We start from the raw sequence: 6,962 nt of genomic DNA, 5'->3' as shown, positions 1-6,962 counted from the left end.
ACTTAAAGGATGAAAAAGGAAACATACAAAAATGGAAGGAGAAGGCAAAATGGAGCTTTAAGGAAACTGGTATCCACGCGATCGCATGGACGACGCGATCGCGAGCCAGAAGCGAAGAAGCAGCGACGCGGCCGCATGACTGACGTGACCGTGCCCGCCTGACTGACGCGACCGCGCGCCTCAAGTAGAACACCCACGACGCGGACGCGTGACCGACGCGACCGCATGGCAAGGAAAAGCTCCAGACGACGCGGCCGCGTGACCCACGCGGATGCCTGACAGAGGCCACGTATCAGAATTCACAGAATACGCCCCCACCGATTTCTGAAGCCCTTTTTGGCCCAGATCCAAGCACAGACAGCATAGATTAGAGGTTATAAAGTGGAGGAATGCATCCATTCAGAGAGAGCTCACCAATTTCTAGTTTTCATGATTTAGATTTAGTTTAGAGAGAGATTCTCTCTCTCTTTAGGATTTAGGATTTCTTCTTGTTTTGAGAGTAACTCTGGATCCATGTTTAATGTTCTTTTGTTTTCAGTTTACTTTTATTTATTTATTTGCTTTTAATATTTGAATTGATTTATGAATTATTCCATGTTACAGATCTTTATTTTGAATTAATAATATTTGAAGTATTTTTAGTTAAGATTGTTCTCTTTGATTTAAGTTACTATTGCCTTCCATCTAATGTCACCTCTATTATTCTAGCAATTTTACTTTTTCCCCTTTTTGTTTTGATTAAGAAATCAGTAACTCAACAATTATTAAACTCAATATATTTGATAATCGTTATCTTGCTAATTGAGCTAAACTTAAGTAATCCCAACCATTTCTTAGAAAATAAATAGGATTCAACGTTCAATTTAATTAGTCCCTTGACTTTCCTTTGCTTTAGTAAAGGTTGACCAAGTGGAGTTTAGATTCAGCTTTCCTTATAGTTGAGAGAGAGATAACTACGTTGGACCTCCAATTTCTCATACCTTGCCCAAAAGTTTGCTTTACAGTATTTATTCATTTTTAATTGCCATTTAAATTATTTGTTATATAACATATTCCCACCTTACTTCCAAAACCCCAATTTACAAACTCATAACCAATAATAAGAACATACCTTCCTCACAGTTCCTTGAGAAGACGACCCGAGGTTTAATACTCGGTTATCAATTTTAAAAGGAGTTTGTTACTTGTGACAACCAAAACGTTTGTGCGAAGGGATTTCTGTTGGTTTAGAGACTATATCTACAACGCGACTATTTTTATGAAACTCTTTACTGGCAAAAATCCTAACGTCAAAATGGCGCCGTTGCCGGGGAACTGCTAACGTGTGCCTTATTATTGGTTATTGTAAATACTTTTCTTTTGCTTGCTTATTTATTTTTATTTTTATTTTTCCTTTTTACCTTTATTTGCTACTATAAACTCTCACTCCTCTCGCTTTGAGTTTGGTTCTAATATTATTAAAGGAAATAGAAGTTACAGTAGGAATGTACATCAAGGTCAGACCAAGCAGGAATATGCATCAAGGTCAGACCAATCAAGGATGGATGGAACCAAGAGGATCTAATCAACCTCTTTGGCAATTACACCCTCCAAGATATCCTGGACAAAGACCATTCTACCGTGCATACCCAGCTGAAAGACATGGTGGACAACCTTGTAACTTCCAACAAGCCCCACCCCGTACATATAGACCGTCCTTTCAACATAACCTCGAACCACCACACTCACAAGCTTCTCTTCACCATTCGCCACCATATGATCCTTCCTTGCCCCAATACCAATCCAATCGTTCCCAATCATCACGACTTCCCTTTGTATCATGTCTAAGTCCAGCAAACCGCGAAGCAGAGGATCGCCTCAAAGAAACAGTAATTAAATTTCAAACAACCGTTCAACAACTGGAGCAAGCATTATTTCAATGGGCTTCTAGGTGCTCAAATATACAAGGATCAACCACAGCTCCATGTGGACAGTCTAACGAAGAGCGTAGCATGAAAGAAATACTAGAGACTCCAGTGGACAAGACAGAGAATGAATTTGTACTAGAACAATTAGAAGAAGCTATCATTGTTCAAAAAGAAGAGTTGGTTGAAGATCTAGGAGATGCTGAACTTCCATGGGAATCAAGAGTTGAGGAGAACCCCGTCAGCGACATCACAGTTGATGCTAAGGAGGATAAAGTACAATCTCCAAAGCAAGTCGTTTATGAGGAATCAGACGGAATAACCCAGGAAGCAATTTCCCTTGATGATGATAGTCACAAGTCTAGTTCTCTTAGTGATGAACTTGCATCCGCAAGCGAATTCTCTGAGATCGAAGAATCTTCCCCAAGTGAATATGAAGATGATGCGGAGGTAGATTTCTCTCAACCTCCAATCTATGACTCAAGTGATGAGGAAGACACAGAAGACTTTGACCAGGATACAGATACAATTGAAGATCCTTGTAAGGAAGTAGAGGAATTCACAGAATAGCACAAGGAAACGGAACTTACAGAACCACCAAAAACACCTATCCCAAGGCCATTAACACCTAATACAAGCTTCAAGTGGGTACAATCCTTAACTTTTAACTGTATTTTTTCACTTGAATATGGTTTACTTAAAACAGATGGCCAGCTTAGAGCTTTCTGCGGCTTTAAGAGTAAGAGAGAAATGGCTCGTACTCAGAGCTGGTGCAAAAGGTTTAATAAGGTTCCACGCTTCACCTCGAAGTACACGGATTGGTATCATGCTCAATTGCATGGATCACGGAGGACGTTTGGTCACCACGGTGAGATTCTACCTCTTAACCCACCCGAATGGAAACGTGTAGATCAAAACAGAGGCGGATTTAAAAGCAAGGCTCAGAATCATGGACTCTATCCTAACATTTGTCATCCCGGGAGCCTGAAAATCTACTTGAAGCTGCTCAAAAGCTTCACATGACTAGTTTGGGACCCCGGAGGCTATTGAGCCACGCGGACTCATGACAGAGGCCACGTATCAGAATTCACAGAATACGCCCCCACCGATTTTTGAAGCCCTTTTTGGCCCAGATCCAAGCACAGACAGCATAGATTAGAGGTTATAAAGTGGAGGAATGCATCCATTCAGAGAGAGCTCGCCAGTTTCTAGTTTTCATGATTTAGATTTAGTTTAGAGAGAGATTCTCTCTCTCTTTAGGATTTAGGATTTCTTCTTGTTTTGAGAGTAACTCTGGATCCAGGTTTAATGTTCTTTTGTTTTCAGTTTACTTTTATTTATTTATTTGCTTTTAATATTTGAATTAATTTATGAATTATTCCATGTTACAGATCTCTATTTTGAATTAATAATATTTGAAGTATTTTCAGTTAAGATTGTTCTCTTTGATTTAAGTTACTATTGCCTTCCATCTAAGGTCACCTCTATTATTCTAGCAATTTTACTTTTTCCCTTTTGGTTTTGGTTAAGAAATCAGTAACTCAACAGTTATTAAACTCAACATATTTGATAATCGTTATCTTGCTAATTGAGCTGAACTTAAGTAATCCCAACCTTTTCTTAGAAAATAAATAGGATTCAACGTTCAATTTAATTAGTCCCTTGACTTTCCTTTGCTTTAGTAAAGGTTGACCAAGTGGAGTTTAGATTCAACTTTCCTTATAGTTGAGAGAGAGATAACTACGTTGGACCTCCAATTTCTCATACCTTGCCCAAAAGCTTGCCATTTAAATTATTTGTCATATAACATATTCCCACCTTACTTCCAAAACCCCAATTTACAAACTCATAACCAATAATAAGAACATACCTTCCTTACAGTTCCTTGAGAAGACGACCCGAGGTTTAATACTCGGTTATCAATTTTAAAAGGGGTTTGTTACTTGTGACAACCAAAACGTTTGTACGAAGGGATTTCTGTCGGTTTAGAGACTATATCTACAATGCGACTGTTTTTATGAAACTCTTTACTGGCAAAAATCCTAACGTCAGAAGGTATCAATTTTAAACTTAAGCCAAGATCATATAGGGCTTTATCAAAAATGATCTTTCTAGTAGTCCATAGGATCTGAAAAGTCCTTGGATCTGGCATCTTCCTTGGGAGCTCATGCTGAATTAGGATACTATACTTCTTAGTAAGTATCTCTATTACATCTCCCCTTAGGTTCTTCTTTTCAAATACCTCTGTCAAAGAGATATTGACTTAAAGTTCCTTAAGGGCTACTAGGGAATGAGCCAACTACTCATCTACTAGTTCTTTTTGCATGCCAAGGAAAGGTAGCTGGTGCACGGAATTGTGATTTACACGTTTCACAACTCTGGTGCCACTAACCAGCAACTGCACTGGGTCGTCCAAGTTATACCTTACGTGAGTAAGGGTCGATCCCACGGAGATTGTCGGCTTGAAGCAAGCTGTGGTTATCTTGTAACTCTTAGTCAGGATATCAATAATAATTCTTAGTTTTGTTTGTAAAAAATAAAAGAACATAAAATAAATAATACTTGTTATGTAGTAATGGAGAACAGGTCGAGGTTTTGGAGATGCTCTACCCTCTGAGTTTCTGCCTTCCTACTGCCTTCTTCTTCAAACACGTTTGGCTCCTTCTATGGCAAGCTTTATGTTGGTGGATCACCGTTGTCAATGGCTACCATCCATCCTCTCAGTGAAAACATATCCGCTACAGTTTCCCGCATCACTAATCATCTGTTGGTTCTCACTTGTGTTGGAATAAGATCCATTGATCTTTTTGCACACTGTCACTGCGCCCAACAGTCGCGAGTTTGAAGCTCGTCACAGTCATCCCTTCCTAGATCCTACTCGGAATACCACAGACAAGGTTTAGACTTTCTGGATCTCAGGAATGCCGCCAATTGATTCTAGCCTATACCACGAAGGTTCTGACCTCACGGAATTGAATGCTCTGTTGTTAGGAGAGACAATTAAACTCGTGAATCAGGGGCCCAAGAGATACACACTCAAGTTGTTGCAGGTAGAACGGAAGTGATTGTCAGGCACGCGTTCATATGTTGAGAATGGTGACGAGTGTCACGGATCATCACATTCATCACATTGAAGTACGAGTGAATATCTTATAATAGAAGCAAGCGCGATTGAATAGAAAACAATAGTAATTGCATTAATTCATCGAGACACAGCAGAGCTCCTCACCCCCAACCATGGGGTTTAGAGACTCATGCCATCAAAGGTACAATAAGGAATGTAAAAATGTCATGAGGTCCAAAGTGAATCTCTAAAAGTAGTTTTTATATTAAATTAGTAACCTAGGTTTACAGAGAATGAGTAACTAGGTGCAGATAGTGTAGAAATCCACTTCCGGGGCCCACTTGGTGTGTGTTTGGGCTAAGCTTCCTAGCTTTCACGTGCACAAGACGTTCTTGGAGTCTAGACGCCAGTTTTGGTGCCAGTTTGGGCGTTTAACTCCAACTTTGGTGCCAGTTCTGGCGTTTTACACCAGAAAAGGGTCTTTGGTGGGCGTTTTGACGCCAATTTGGGCCATCAAATCTCGAGAAAAGTATGGACTATTATACATTGATGGAAAGCCCAAGATGTCTACTTTCCAAAGCAATGAAGAGCGCGCCAATTTTGCTTCTGTAGCTCTAGAAAATCCACTTCGAGTGCAGGGAGGTCAGAATTCAACAGCATCTTCAGTCCTTTCTCAGCCTCTGAATCAGGTCCCTCAATTTCAGCCAGAAAATACTTGAAATCACAGAAAAACACACAAACTCATAGTAAAGTCTAGAAATGTAATTTTTCATAAAAACTAATAAAAATATAATAAAAAGTGAGTAAAATATGCTAAAAACTATGTGAAAATACTACCAAAAAGCGTATAATTTATCCGCTCATCACAACACCAAATTTAAACTGTTGCTTGTCCCCAAGCAACTTGACAAATAAAATAGGATAAAAAGAAGAAAACTAAGGTGCAATAACATCTCAGAGACTTTAATGAAGCTCAAATTCAAATTAGATGATCGTGGCTTAGAGCTTTTTGCTTATGAATAGTTTTGGCATCTCAATTTATCCTTTGAAGTTCAGAATGATTGGCATCCATAAGAACTCAGAATTCAGATGTCAAGATTTTTGCTAGTAAAGAATTTTACAAAAATAGTCGCGTTGTAGATATAGCTTCTAAACTAACAGAAATCCCTTCGTACAAAAGTTTTGGTTGTCACAAGTAACAAACCCATTTTAAAATTGATAACCGAGTATTTAAACCTCGGGTCGTCTTCTCAAGGAATTGCAGGGAGGTATGTTCTTATTATTGGTTATGCAAAAGGTAAAATTGGGGGTTTTGGAATTAAGGAAGAAGTATGACAAGTAATTTAAATGATAATTAAAATAAATAAATACTGTAAAGCAAACTTTTGGCAAGGTATGAGAAATTGGAAGTCCAGACGTAGTTATTCTTATCAATAATAATGAAAGTTGAATCTTAATTCCACTTAGTCAACCTTTGCTAAAGCAAAGGAAAGTCAAGGGACTAATTAGTTAGACCTTCAAATCCTATTTATTTCCTAAGAAAAGGTTGAGATTATTGAAGTTCAGTTCAATTAGCAAGATAACAGTTATCAATTATGTTGAGCTAAGATAACTCCTGTGTTACTGATTTCTTAACCAAGACCAAAAGGAAGGAAATTAAATCTACTGGAATAAAAGCATATTCAGATTGGGAAGAATCAATGGCATAAGTAAATAAAGCAATATTAAACTGAAATACCTCAAATATCATTAAATAAGAAAATCATCATGAAAGTGGCATAGGCCAAATAGGCAACACAACTAATACAAGCAAGCATTCAAATGTCTGAAAATAAGAAATAACATAAAGTAAAAGAACATTGAACCTAGGATTGAGAGTCACTCCTAAAACTAAGAGAAGTCTTAAATCCTAAATCCTAATCCTCAAGAGAGAGAGGAGAGAACCTCTCTCCACACTAGATCTAAATCATAGAAAGTAACTAAAAATGCCAGCT

The sequence above is a fragment of the Arachis duranensis genome, chromosome 6, assembly GCF_000817695.3.
Source record: "Arachis duranensis cultivar V14167 chromosome 6, aradu.V14167.gnm2.J7QH, whole genome shotgun sequence".
NCBI lineage: Eukaryota > Viridiplantae > Streptophyta > Magnoliopsida > Fabales > Fabaceae > Arachis > Arachis duranensis.
This window is presented reverse-complemented; position numbering follows the sequence as displayed.